Source organism: Hyla sarda, unplaced genomic scaffold (assembly GCF_029499605.1).
Source record: "Hyla sarda isolate aHylSar1 unplaced genomic scaffold, aHylSar1.hap1 scaffold_467, whole genome shotgun sequence".
In the NCBI taxonomy this organism is placed as follows: Eukaryota; Metazoa; Chordata; class Amphibia; order Anura; family Hylidae; genus Hyla; species Hyla sarda.
The window spans coordinates 119647-132030 of record NW_026610480.1 but is presented as its reverse complement, the minus strand read 5'-3'; the positions used below and the strand labels follow the sequence as shown (position 1 = coordinate 132030).

At 46.0% G+C, this 12384-nt stretch overlaps 5 non-coding genes and 1 pseudogene across 5 annotated transcripts; all 6 read right to left on the bottom strand.

Annotated features, from left to right (window-relative positions):
* Positions 1 to 735: 735 nt before the first annotated feature.
* On the bottom strand, positions 736 to 926 carry LOC130336137 (U2 spliceosomal RNA). The gene has a single exon (XR_008877613.1). It is a non-coding gene; the product is annotated as a U2 spliceosomal RNA (small nuclear RNA).
* Positions 927 to 3024: 2098 nt separating this feature from the next.
* On the bottom strand, positions 3025 to 3215 carry LOC130336135 (U2 spliceosomal RNA). The gene has a single exon (XR_008877612.1). It is a non-coding gene; the product is annotated as a U2 spliceosomal RNA (small nuclear RNA).
* Positions 3216 to 5319: 2104 nt separating this feature from the next.
* Positions 5320 to 5510, bottom strand: LOC130336134 (U2 spliceosomal RNA). The gene has a single exon (XR_008877611.1). It is a non-coding gene; the product is annotated as a U2 spliceosomal RNA (small nuclear RNA).
* A 2110-nt stretch (positions 5511 to 7620) lies between these two features.
* Positions 7621 to 7811, bottom strand: LOC130336133 (U2 spliceosomal RNA). Its single transcript, XR_008877610.1, has one exon. It is a non-coding gene; the product is annotated as a U2 spliceosomal RNA (small nuclear RNA).
* A 2096-nt stretch (positions 7812 to 9907) lies between these two features.
* On the bottom strand, positions 9908 to 10098 carry LOC130336077 (U2 spliceosomal RNA). The gene has a single exon (XR_008877573.1). It is a non-coding gene; the product is annotated as a U2 spliceosomal RNA (small nuclear RNA).
* Positions 10099 to 12203: 2105 nt separating this feature from the next.
* Positions 12204 to 12384, bottom strand: LOC130336091 (U2 spliceosomal RNA; annotated as a pseudogene).

Below are 12384 nucleotides of genomic sequence, written 5' to 3'. Positions count from 1 at the left end.
TCTCAAAGTCTGTGCACAGAATTTAGCAAGGGCCTCGCACCTTCTGATGCATCAGGTAGGTGCACAATAGCATAGCCTAACCCTCTGTACTTTGGTCTATATTGATGCGGGACATAGACAGCCAGCTGATGACCAATCCATTAGTGCAATGGATGGCTGGAAAGCATTTGTCTTTGCCTTTGCAATACCACAGAAGCAATGCATGGTCAATGTACAGCAATGACACACCTGTGTGAACAGCCAGGAGACCCCCCCCCCCCCTCCCCCCCCCATGTTATGTTACATAGTTACATAGTTAGTACGGTCGAAAAAGACATATGTCCATCAAGTTCAACCAGGGAATTAAGGGGTAGGGGTGTGGCGCGATATTGGGGAAGGGGATGAGATTTTATATTTCTTCATAAGCATTAATCTTATTTTGTCAATTAGGAACATTCAGCACCCACCCGCTATCAAGGCAGCTGCCTATCATGTCATGCCCTACCTGCACAGGTGTGCTGGCTACTCAAATGATCCAATTAAGGAGGCCATTTAGTCAGCAGCAGCAGAAGTCCTGTGCCTGGACGCTCCAACAGCGGCCAGACCACAAGCAGAAGCAGAAGCAGCAGAAGCAGCAGCAGCACCACCTTTTGTTTTTTGGCTGCAGCAGCAGCAAGGCCACAGGGCTGGCTAGCTGGCTAGCCAGCAAGCAGGTAGCAATGAAAGTAGGAATCTTTCTTTTTAAACCCTGTAAGGGGGTGGTGCACTGTACCCGAAGATACTGCCATATCGGGTCAATGCATAGGGCGACGGAAGCAAGCTTCGAAATCGGCCCCCGTTCTCAAAAATCCATTTAATATATGGTCCCCAGATAGGGGACGTATCAGATATTAAACTGATAAGAACAGATACTACACTTGATCTTAGCCAAAAGGCCGAGAAGCGATAACCGTGAAAGGGGCGGGCCCAACAAGGTGCCCTTCATGGGCACTATCACTGCTTGCTGTCAGGGAGGCTGCCAGACAATTTTCCATGCACACTCTGGGCTGGGGGGCAGTCAACCACCAGTACACACAGCAGAACCTAAACCCATACCATTATTGCTAAGCAGCAAGACAGGGGCCCATTGACTCCCACGGGGCCTTTTTAAATGCAATCCATAACCCGGATTTGCCAGGAACCCTTCTTACTCCTCCTACTTGCATGTGACACTGGGCTTAGGATCTGCATAGGAAACACACACACAAGCACACACCTACCTTTGTTGCCTGCAGATGCCTCCTTGGCTGTCCCCAAACGGTATCAAACCAACACCCACGGGAAGCTGTAAGCATAGAGGACATGCCTGCACCCCATTGGACTTACCTGTGTGGGTTAAATCCGGGTTATTTGACAACCTATGGCGGTGATGGTTCTGCTCAGGCAGAGCAGTGCTGATGCTCCTCATAAAGCTGTCGCTGCTGTGAAGGTTCTAGGTGACATCACAAATCCCTATGGTTACATACACAACAAAGCTGGGTTGTTGTTGTTTACACTCTGCAAGGCCTGTGGAAGTGAGTGACATCATAGCACTGTAGTTCTGAGGGTTCTAGATGGATGCAACAATCTCCTGTTGCTTCTATGAAGGCCATAGTAGACGACATCACCAAACAGCTCCATAGTCACATACACAGCAAAGGAGAGATGTTGTTTACACCTAGTGATGTCAGTGGTATTGAGTGACATCACAGCACAGTGCTAAGGCTCCTGGGCCTGGACACAGCAGCGGCTGCAATATCTCAACGGAGAATACGTTTATATATATGTGTGTGTGTGCGCGTATATATATATATATATATATATATATATATATATATATATATATATATATATATTTCTCCGCCGAAATCACTTTTAAACCCATTTCCACCTTTTTTTCCCTTCTCTTCCTCTTACTTTTTTTTCACGTTTTTTTACGTTTTTCTCCTTTTCGCCTCTTTTCTGGGCGTATTATTCTTCTTTTTCTTCTTTTTTTTCGTCTAATGCATACCCCATCAGTGCAGCAATGCTTATTCAATACCGCCAGCAGATGGAGACACTGGGGGATAATTTTCTAAGGATTTATACTGATTTTTCCTGTCTGAATTTGTCGCACAGAAAGTTGCAGGCCAAATATGTGTGACATTTCTGCGACTTTAGCTTCTAGAGCATTTTTACAACATTATACATAGGTGCTGAATACATAAAAAGCGACTGTTCAGCAACAGACAAGTCGCATCGGCTGAAAGTAGGCCAGAATGTCAGTCCATGTTGGAGCAGGTTTAGATACAGTCTAAAGTATAGATCTCAAAGTCTGTGCACAGAATTTAGCAAGGGCCTCGCACCTTCTGATGCATCAGGTAGGTGCACAATAGCATAGCCTAACCCTCTGTACTTTGGTCTATATTGATGCGGGACATAGACAGCCAGCTGATGATGAATCCATTAGTGCAATGGATGGCTGGAAGCATTTGTCTTTGCCTTTGCAATACCACAGAAGCAATGCATGGTCAATGTACAGCAATGACACACCTGTGTGAACAGCCAGGAGACCCCCCCCCCCCATGTTATGTTACATAGTTACATAGTTAGTACGGTCGAAAAAAGACATATGTCCATCAAGTTCAACCAGGGAATTAAGGGGTAGGGGTGTGGCGCGATATTGGGGAAGGGATGAGATTTTATATTTCTTCATAAGCATTAATCTTATTTTGTCAATTAGGAACATTCAGCACCCACCCGCTATCAAGGCAGCTGCCTATCATGTCATGCCCTACCTGCACAGGTGTGCTGGCTACTCAAATGATCCAATTAAGGAGGCCATTTAGTCAGCAGCAGCAGAAGTCCTGTGCCTGGACGCTCCAACAGCGGCCAGACACAAGCAGAAGCAGAAGCAGCAGAAGCAGCAGCAGCACCACCTTTTGTTTTTTGGCTGCAGCAGCAGCAAGGCCCACAGGGCTGGCTAGCTGGCTAGCCAGCAAGCAGGTAGCAATGAAAGTAGGAATCTTTCTTTTTAACCCTGTAAGGGGGTGGTGCACTGTACCCGAAGATACTGCCATATCGGGTCAATGCATAGGGCGACGGAAGCAAGCTTCGAAATCGGCCCCCGTTCTCAAAAATCCATTTAATATATGGTCCCCAGATAGGGGACGTATCAGATATTAAACTGATAAGAACAGATACTACACTTGATCTTAGCCAAAAGGCCGAGAAGCGATAACCGTGAAAGGGGCGGGCCCAACAAGGTGCCCTTCATGGGCACTATCACTGCTTGCTGTCAGGGAGGCTGCCAGACAATTTTCCATGCACACTCTGGGCTGGGGGGCAGTCAACCACCAGTACACACAGCAGAACCTAAACCCATACCATTATTGCTAAGCAGCAAGACAGGGGCCCATTGCACTCCCACGGGGCCTTTTTAAATGCAATCCATAACCCGGATTTGCCAGGAACCCTTCTTACTCCTCCTACTTGCATGTGACACTGGGCTTAGGATCTGCATAGGAAACACACACACAAGCACACACCTACCTTTGTTGCCTGCAGATGCCTCCTTGGCTGTCCCCAAACGGTATCAAACCAACACCCACGGGAAGCTGTAAGCATAGAGGACATGCCTGCACCCCATTGGACTTACCTGTGTGGGTTAAATCCGGGTTATTTGACAACCTATGGCGGTGATGGTTCTGCTCAGGCAGAGCAGTGCTGATGCTCCTCATAAAGCTGTCGCTGCTGTGAAGGTTCTAGGTGACATCACAAATCCCTATGGTTACATACACAACAAAGCTGGGTTGTTGTTGTTTACACTCTGCAAGGCCTGTGGAAGTGAGTGACATCATAGCACTGTAGTTCTGAGGGTTCTAGATGGATGCAACAATCTCCTGTTGCTTCTATGAAGGCCATAGTAGACGACATCACCAAACAGCTCCATAGTCACATACACAGCAAAGGAGAGATGTTGTTTACACCTAGTGATGTCAGTGGTATTGAGTGACATCACAGCACAGTGCTAAGGCTCCTGGGCCTGGACACAGCAGCGGCTGCAATATCTCAACGGAGAATACGTTTATATATATGTGTGTGTGTGCGCGTATATATATATATATATATATATATATATATATATATATATATATATATATATATATATTTCTCCGCCGAAATCACTTTTAAACCCATTTCCACCTTTTTTTCCCTTCTCTTCCTCTTACTTTTTTTTCACGTTTTTTTACGTTTTTCTCCTTTTCGCCTCTTTTCTGGGCGTATTATTCTTCTTTTTCTTCTTTTTTTTCGTCTAATGCATACCCCATCAGTGCAGCAATGCTTATTCAATACTGCCAGCAGATGGAGACACTGGGGGATAATTTTCTAAGGATTTATACTGATTTTTCCTGTCTGAATTTGTCGCACAGAAAGTTGCAGGCCAAATATGTGTGACATTTCTGCGACTTTAGCTTCTAGAGCATTTTTACAACATTATACATAGGTGCTGAATACATAAAAAGCGACTGTTCAGCAACAGACAAGTCGCATCGGCTGAAAGTAGGCCAGAATGTCAGTCCATGTTGGAGCAGGTTTAGATACAGTCTAAAGTATAGATCTCAAAGTCTGTGCACAGAATTTAGCAAGGGCCTCGCACCTTCTGATGCATCAGGTAGGTGCACAATAGCATAGCCTAACCCTCTGTACTTTGGTCTATATTGATGCGGGACATAGACAGCCAGCTGATGATGAATCCATTAGTGCAATGGATGGCTGGAAGCATTTGTCTTTGCCTTTGCAATACCACAGAAGCAATGCATGGTCAATGTACAGCAATGACACACCTGTGTGAACAGCCAGGAGACCCCCCCCCCCCCATGTTATGTTACATAGTTACATAGTTAGTACGGTCGAAAAAAGACATATGTCCATCAAGTTCAACCAGGGAATTAAGGGGTAGGGGTGTGGCGCGATATTGGGGAAGGGATGAGATTTTATATTTCTTCATAAGCATTAATCTTATTTTGTCAATTAGGAACATTCAGCACCCACCCGCTATCAAGGCAGCTGCCTATCATGTCATGCCCTACCTGCACAGGTGTGCTGGCTACTCAAATGATCCAATTAAGGAGGCCATTTAGTCAGCAGCAGCAGAAGTCCTGTGCCTGGACGCTCCAACAGCGGCCAGACACAAGCAGAAGCAGAAGCAGCAGAAGCAGCAGCAGCACCACCTTTTGTTTTTTGGCTGCAGCAGCAGCAAGGCCCACAGGGCTGGCTAGCTGGCTAGCCAGCAAGCAGGTAGCAATGAAAGTAGGAATCTTTCTTTTTAACCCTGTAAGGGGGTGGTGCACTGTACCCGAAGATACTGCCATATCGGGTCAATGCATAGGGCGACGGAAGCAAGCTTCGAAATCGGCCCCCGTTCTCAAAAATCCATTTAATATATGGTCCCCAGATAGGGGACGTATCAGATATTAAACTGATAAGAACAGATACTACACTTGATCTTAGCCAAAAGGCCGAGAAGCGATAACCGTGAAAGGGGCGGGCCCAACAAGGTGCCCTTCATGGGCACTATCACTGCTTGCTGTCAGGGAGGCTGCCAGACAATTTTCCATGCACACTCTGGGCTGGGGGGCAGTCAACCACCAGTACACACAGCAGAACCTAAACCCATACCATTATTGCTAAGCAGCAAGACAGGGGCCCATTGCACTCCCACGGGGCCTTTTTAAATGCAATCCATAACCCGGATTTGCCAGGAACCCTTCTTACTCCTCCTACTTGCATGTGACACTGGGCTTAGGATCTGCATAGGAAACACACACACAAGCACACACCTACCTTTGTTGCCTGCAGATGCCTCCTTGGCTGTCCCCAAACGGTATCAAACCAACACCCACGGGAAGCTGTAAGCATAGAGGACATGCCTGCACCCCATTGGACTTACCTGTGTGGGTTAAATCCGGGTTATTTGACAACCTATGGCGGTGATGGTTCTGCTCAGGCAGAGCAGTGCTGATGCTCCTCATAAAGCTGTCGCTGCTGTGAAGGTTCTAGGTGACATCACAAATCCCTATGGTTACATACACAACAAAGCTGGGTTGTTGTTGTTTACACTCTGCAAGGCCTGTGGAAGTGAGTGACATCATAGCACTGTAGTTCTGAGGGTTCTAGATGGATGCAACAATCTCCTGTTGCTTCTATGAAGGCCATAATAGACGACATCACCAAACAGCTCCATAGTCACATACACAGCAAAGGAGAGATGTTGTTTACACCTAGTGATGTCAGTGGTATTGAGTGACATCACAGCACAGTGCTAAGGCTCCTGGGCCTGGACACAGCAGCGGCTGCAATATCTCAACGGAGAATACGTTTATATATATGTGTGTGTGTGCGCGTATATATATATATATATATATATATATATATATATATATATATATATTTCTCCGCCGAAATCACTTTTAAACCCATTTCCACCTTTTTTTCCCTTCTCTTCCTCTTACTTTTTTTTCACGTTTTTTTACGTTTTTCTCCTTTTCGCCTCTTTTCTGGGCGTATTATTCTTCTTTTTCTTCTTTTTTTTCGTCTAATGCATACCCCATCAGTGCAGCAATGCTTATTCAATACCGCCAGCAGATGGAGACACTGGGGGATAATTTTCTAAGGATTTATACTGATTTTTCCTGTCTGAATTTGTCGCACAGAAAGTTGCAGGCCAAATATGTGTGACATTTCTGCGACTTTAGCTTCTAGAGCATTTTTACAACATTATACATAGGTGCTGAATACATAAAAAGCGACTGTTCAGCGACAGACAAGTCGCATCGGCTGAAAGTAGGCCAGAATGTCAGTCCATGTTGGAGCAGGTTTAGATACAGTCTAAAGTATAGATCTCAAAGTCTGTGCACAGAATTTAGCAAGGGCCTCGCACCTTCTGATGCATCAGGTAGGTGCACAATAGCATAGCCTAACCCTCTGTACTTTGGTCTATATTGATGCGGGACATAGACAGCCAGCTGATGACCAATCCATTAGTGCAATGGATGGCTGGAAGCATTTGTCTTTGCCTTTGCAATACCACAGAAGCAATGCATGGTCAATGTACAGCAATGACACACCTGTGTGAACAGCCAGGAGACCCCCCCCCCCCCCTCCCCCCCCCATGTTATGTTACATAGTTACATAGTTAGTACGGTCGAAAAAAGACATATGTCCATCAAGTTCAACCAGGGAATTAAGGGGTAGGGGTGTGGCGCGATATTGGGGAAGGGATGAGATTTTATATTTCTTCATAAGCATTAATCTTATTTTGTCAATTAGGAACATTCAGCACCCACCCGCTATCAAGGCAGCTGCCTATCATGTCATGCCCTACCTGCACAGGTGTGCTGGCTACTCAAATGATCCAATTAAGGAGGCCATTTAGTCAGCAGCAGCAGAAGTCCTGTGCCTGGACGCTCCAACAGCGGCCAGACACAAGCAGAAGCAGAAGCAGAAGCAGCAGAAGCAGCAGCAGCACCACCTTTTGTTTTTTTGGCTGCAGCAGCAGCAAGGCCCACAGGGCTGGCTAGCTGGCTAGCCAGCAAGCAGGTAGCAATGAAAGTAGGAATCTTTCTTTTTAACCCTGTAAGGGGGTGGTGCACTGTACCCGAAGATACTGCCATATCGGGTCAATGCATAGGGCGACGGAAGCAAGCTTCGAAATCGGCCCCCGTTCTCAAAAATCCATTTAATATATGGTCCCCAGATAGGGGACGTATCAGATATTAAACTGATAAGAACAGATACTACACTTGATCTTAGCCAAAAGGCCGAGAAGCGATAACCGTGAAAGGGGCGGGCCCAACAAGGTGCCCTTCATGGGCACTATCACTGCTTGCTGTCAGGGAGGCTGCCAGACAATTTTCCATGCACACTCTGGGCTGGGGGGCAGTCAACCACCAGTACACACAGCAGAACCTAAACCCATACCATTATTGCTAAGCAGCAAGACAGGGGCCCATTGCATTCCCACGGGGCCTTTTTAAATGCAATCCATAACCCGGATTTGCCAGGAACCCTTCTTACTCCTCCTACTTGCATGTGACACTGGGCTTAGGATCTGCATAGGAAACACACACACAAGCACACACCTACCTTTGTTGCCTGCAGATGCCTCCTTGGCTGTCCCCAAACGGTATCAAACCAACACCCACGGGAAGCTGTAAGCATAGAGGACATGCCTGCACCCCATTGGACTTACCTGTGTGGGTTAAATCCGGGTTATTTGACAACCTATGGCGGTGATGGTTCTGCTCAGGCAGAGCAGTGCTGATGCTCCTCATAAAGCTGTCGCTGCTGTGAAGGTTCTAGGTGACATCACAAATCCCTATGGTTACATACACAACAAAGCTGGGTTGTTGTTGTTTACACTCTGCAAGGCCTGTGGAAGTGAGTGACATCATAGCACTGTAGTTCTGAGGGTTCTAGATGGATGCAACAATCTCCTGTTGCTTCTATGAAGGCCATAATAGACGACATCACCAAACAGCTCCATAGTCACATACACAGCAAAGGAGAGATGTTGTTTACACCTAGTGATGTCAGTGGTATTGAGTGACATCACAGCACAGTGCTAAGGCTCCTGGGCCTGGACACAGCAGCGGCTGCAATATCTCAACGGAGAATACGTTTATATATATGTGTGTGTGTGCGCGTATATATATATATATATATATATATATATATATATATATATATATTTCTCCGCCGAAATCACTTTTAAACCCATTTCCACCTTTTTTTCCCTTCTCTTCCTCTTACTTTTTTTTCACGTTTTTTTACGTTTTTCTCCTTTTCGCCTCTTTTCTGGGCGTATTATTCTTCTTTTTCTTCTTTTTTTTTCGTCTAATGCATACCCCATCAGTGCAGCAATGCTTATTCAATACCGCCAGCAGATGGAGACACTGGGGGATAATTTTCTAAGGATTTATACTGATTTTTCCTGTCTGAATTTGTCGCACAGAAAGTTGCAGGCCAAATATGTGTGACATTTCTGCGACTTTAGCTTCTAGAGCATTTTTACAACATTATACATAGGTGCTGAATACATAAAAAGCGACTGTTCAGCGACAGACAAGTCGCATCGGCTGAAAGTAGGCCAGAATGTCAGTCCATGTTGGAGCAGGTTTAGATACAGTCTAAAGTATAGATCTCAAAGTCTGTGCACAGAATTTAGCAAGGGCCTCGCACCTTCTGATGCATCAGGTAGGTGCACAATAGCATAGCCTAACCCTCTGTACTTTGGTCTATATTGATGCGGGACATAGACAGCCAGCTGATGACCAATCCATTAGTGCAATGGATGGCTGGAAGCATTTGTCTTTGCCTTTGCAATACCACAGAAGCAATGCATGGTCAATGTACAGCAATGACACACCTGTGTGAACAGCCAGGAGACCCCCCCCCCCCCCCCCCATGTTATGTTACATAGTTACATAGTTAGTACGGTCGAAAAAAGACATATGTCCATCAAGTTCAACCAGGGAATTAAGGGGTAGGGGTGTGGCGCGATATTGGGGAAGGGATGAGATTTTATATTTCTTCATAAGCATTAATCTTATTTTGTCAATTAGGAACATTCAGCACCCACCCGCTATCAAGGCAGCTGCCTATCATGTCATGCCCTACCTGCACAGGTGTGCTGGCTACTCAAATGATCCAATTAAGGAGGCCATTTAGTCAGCAGCAGCAGAAGTCCTGTGCCTGGACGCTCCAACAGCGGCCAGACACAAGCAGAAGCAGAAGCAGCAGAAGCAGCAGCAGCACCACCTTTTGTTTTTTGGCTGCAGCAGCAGCAAGGCCCACAGGGCTGGCTAGCTGGCTAGCCAGCAAGCAGGTAGCAATGAAAGTAGGAATCTTTCTTTTTAACCCTGTAAGGGGGTGGTGCACTGTACCCGAAGATACTGCCATATCGGGTCAATGCATAGGGCGACGGAAGCAAGCTTCGAAATCGGCCCCCGTTCTCAAAAATCCATTTAATATGTGGTCCCCAGATAGGGGACGTATCAGATATTAAACTGATAAGAACAGATACTACACTTGATCTTAGCCAAAAGGCCGAGAAGCGATAACCGTGAAAGGGGCGGGCCCAACAAGGTGCCCTTCATGGGCACTATCACTGCTTGCTGTCAGGGAGGCTGCCAGACAATTTTCCATGCACACTCTGGGCTGGGGGGCAGTCAACCACCAGTACACACAGCAGAACCTAAACCCATACCATTATTGCTAAGCAGCAAGACAGGGGCCCATTGCACTCCCACGGGGCCTTTTTAAATGCAATCCATAACCCGGATTTGCCAGGAACCCTTCTTACTCCTCCTACTTGCATGTGACACTGGGCTTAGGATCTGCATAGGAAACACACACACAAGCACACACCTACCTTTGTTGCCTGCAGATGCCTCCTTGGCTGTCCCCAAACGGTATCAAACCAACACCCACGGGAAGCTGTAAGCATAGAGGACATGCCTGCACCCCATTGGACTTACCTGTGTGGGTTAAATCCGGGTTATTTGACAACCTATGGCGGTGATGGTTCTGCTCAGGCAGAGCAGTGCTGATGCTCCTCATAAAGCTGTCGCTGCTCTGAAGGTTCTAGGTGACATCACAAATCCCTATGGTTACATACACAACAAAGCTGGGTTGTTGTTGTTTACACTCTGCAAGGCCTGTGGAAGTGAGTGACATCATAGCACTGTAGTTCTGAGGGTTCTAGATGGATGCAACAATCTCCTGTTGCTTCTATGAAGGCCATAATAGACGACATCACCAAACAGCTCCATAGTCACATACACAGCAAAGGAGAGATGTTGTTTACACCTAGTGATGTCAGTGGTATTGAGTGACATCACAGCACAGTGCTAAGGCTCCTGGGCCTGGACACAGCAGCGGCTGCAATATCTCAACGGAGAATACGTTTATATATATGTGTGTGTGTGCGCGTATATATATATATATATATATATATATATATATATCTATATATCTATATATATATATATTTCTCCGCCGAAATCACTTTTAAACCCATTTCCACCTTTTTTTCCCTTCTCTTCCTCTTACTTTTTTTTCACGTTTTTTTACGTTTTTCTCCTTTTCGCCTCTTTTCTGGGCGTATTATTCTTCTTTTTCTTCTTTTTTTTCGTCTAATGCATACCCCATCAGTGCAGCAATACTTATTCAATACCGCCAGCAGATGGAGACACTGGGGGATAATTTTCTAAGGATTTATACTGATTTTTCCTGTCTGAATTTGTCGCACAGAAAGTTGCAGGCCAAATATGTGTGACATTTCTGCGACTTTAGCTTCTAGAGCATTTTTACAACATTATACATAGGTGCTGAATACATAAAAAGCGACTGTTCAGCGACAGACAAGTCGCATCGGCTGAAAGTAGGCCAGAATGTCAGTCCATGTTGGAGCAGGTTTAGATACAGTCTAAAGTATAGATCTCAAAGTCTGTGCACAGAATTTAGCAAGGGCCTCGCACCTTCTGATGCATTAGGTAGGTGCACAATAGCATAGCCTAACCCTCTGTACTTTGGTCTATATTGATGCGGGACATAGACAGCCAGCTGATGACCAATCCATTAGTGCAATGGATGGCTGGAAGCATTTGTCTTTGCCTTTGCAATACCACAGAAGCAATGCATGGTCAATGTACAGCAATGACACACCTGTGTGAACAGCCAGGAGACCCCCCCCCCCCCCATGTTATGTTACATAGTTACATAGTTAGTACGGTCGAAAAAAGACATATGTCCATCAAGTTCAACCAGGGAATTAAGGGGTAGGGGTGTGGCGCGATATTGGGGAAGGGATGAGATTTTATATTTCTTCATAAGCATTAATCTTATTTTGTCAATTAGGAACATTCAGCACCCACCCGCTATCAAGGCAGCTGCCTATCATGTCATGCCCTACCTGCACAGGTGTGCTGGCTACTCAAATGATCCAATTAAGGAGGCCATTTAGTCAGCAGCAGCAGAAGTCCTGTGCCTGGACGCTCCAACAGCGGCCAGACACAAGCAGAAGCAGAAGCAGCAGAAGCAGCAGCAGCACCACCTTTTGTTTTTTGGCTGCAGCAGCAGCAAGGCCCACAGGGCTGGCTAGCTGGCTAGCCAGCAAGCAGGTAGCAATGAAAGTAGGAATCTTTCTTTTTAACCCTGTAAGGGGGTGGTGCACTGTACCCGAAGATACTGCCATATCGGGTCAATGCATAGGGCGACGGAAGCAAGCTTCGAAATCGGCCCCCGTTCTCAAAAATCCATTTAATATATGGTCCCCAGATAGGGGACGTATCAGATATTAAACTGATAAGAACAGATTTTTTTTTTTTTGATTGAAAGAGCTTT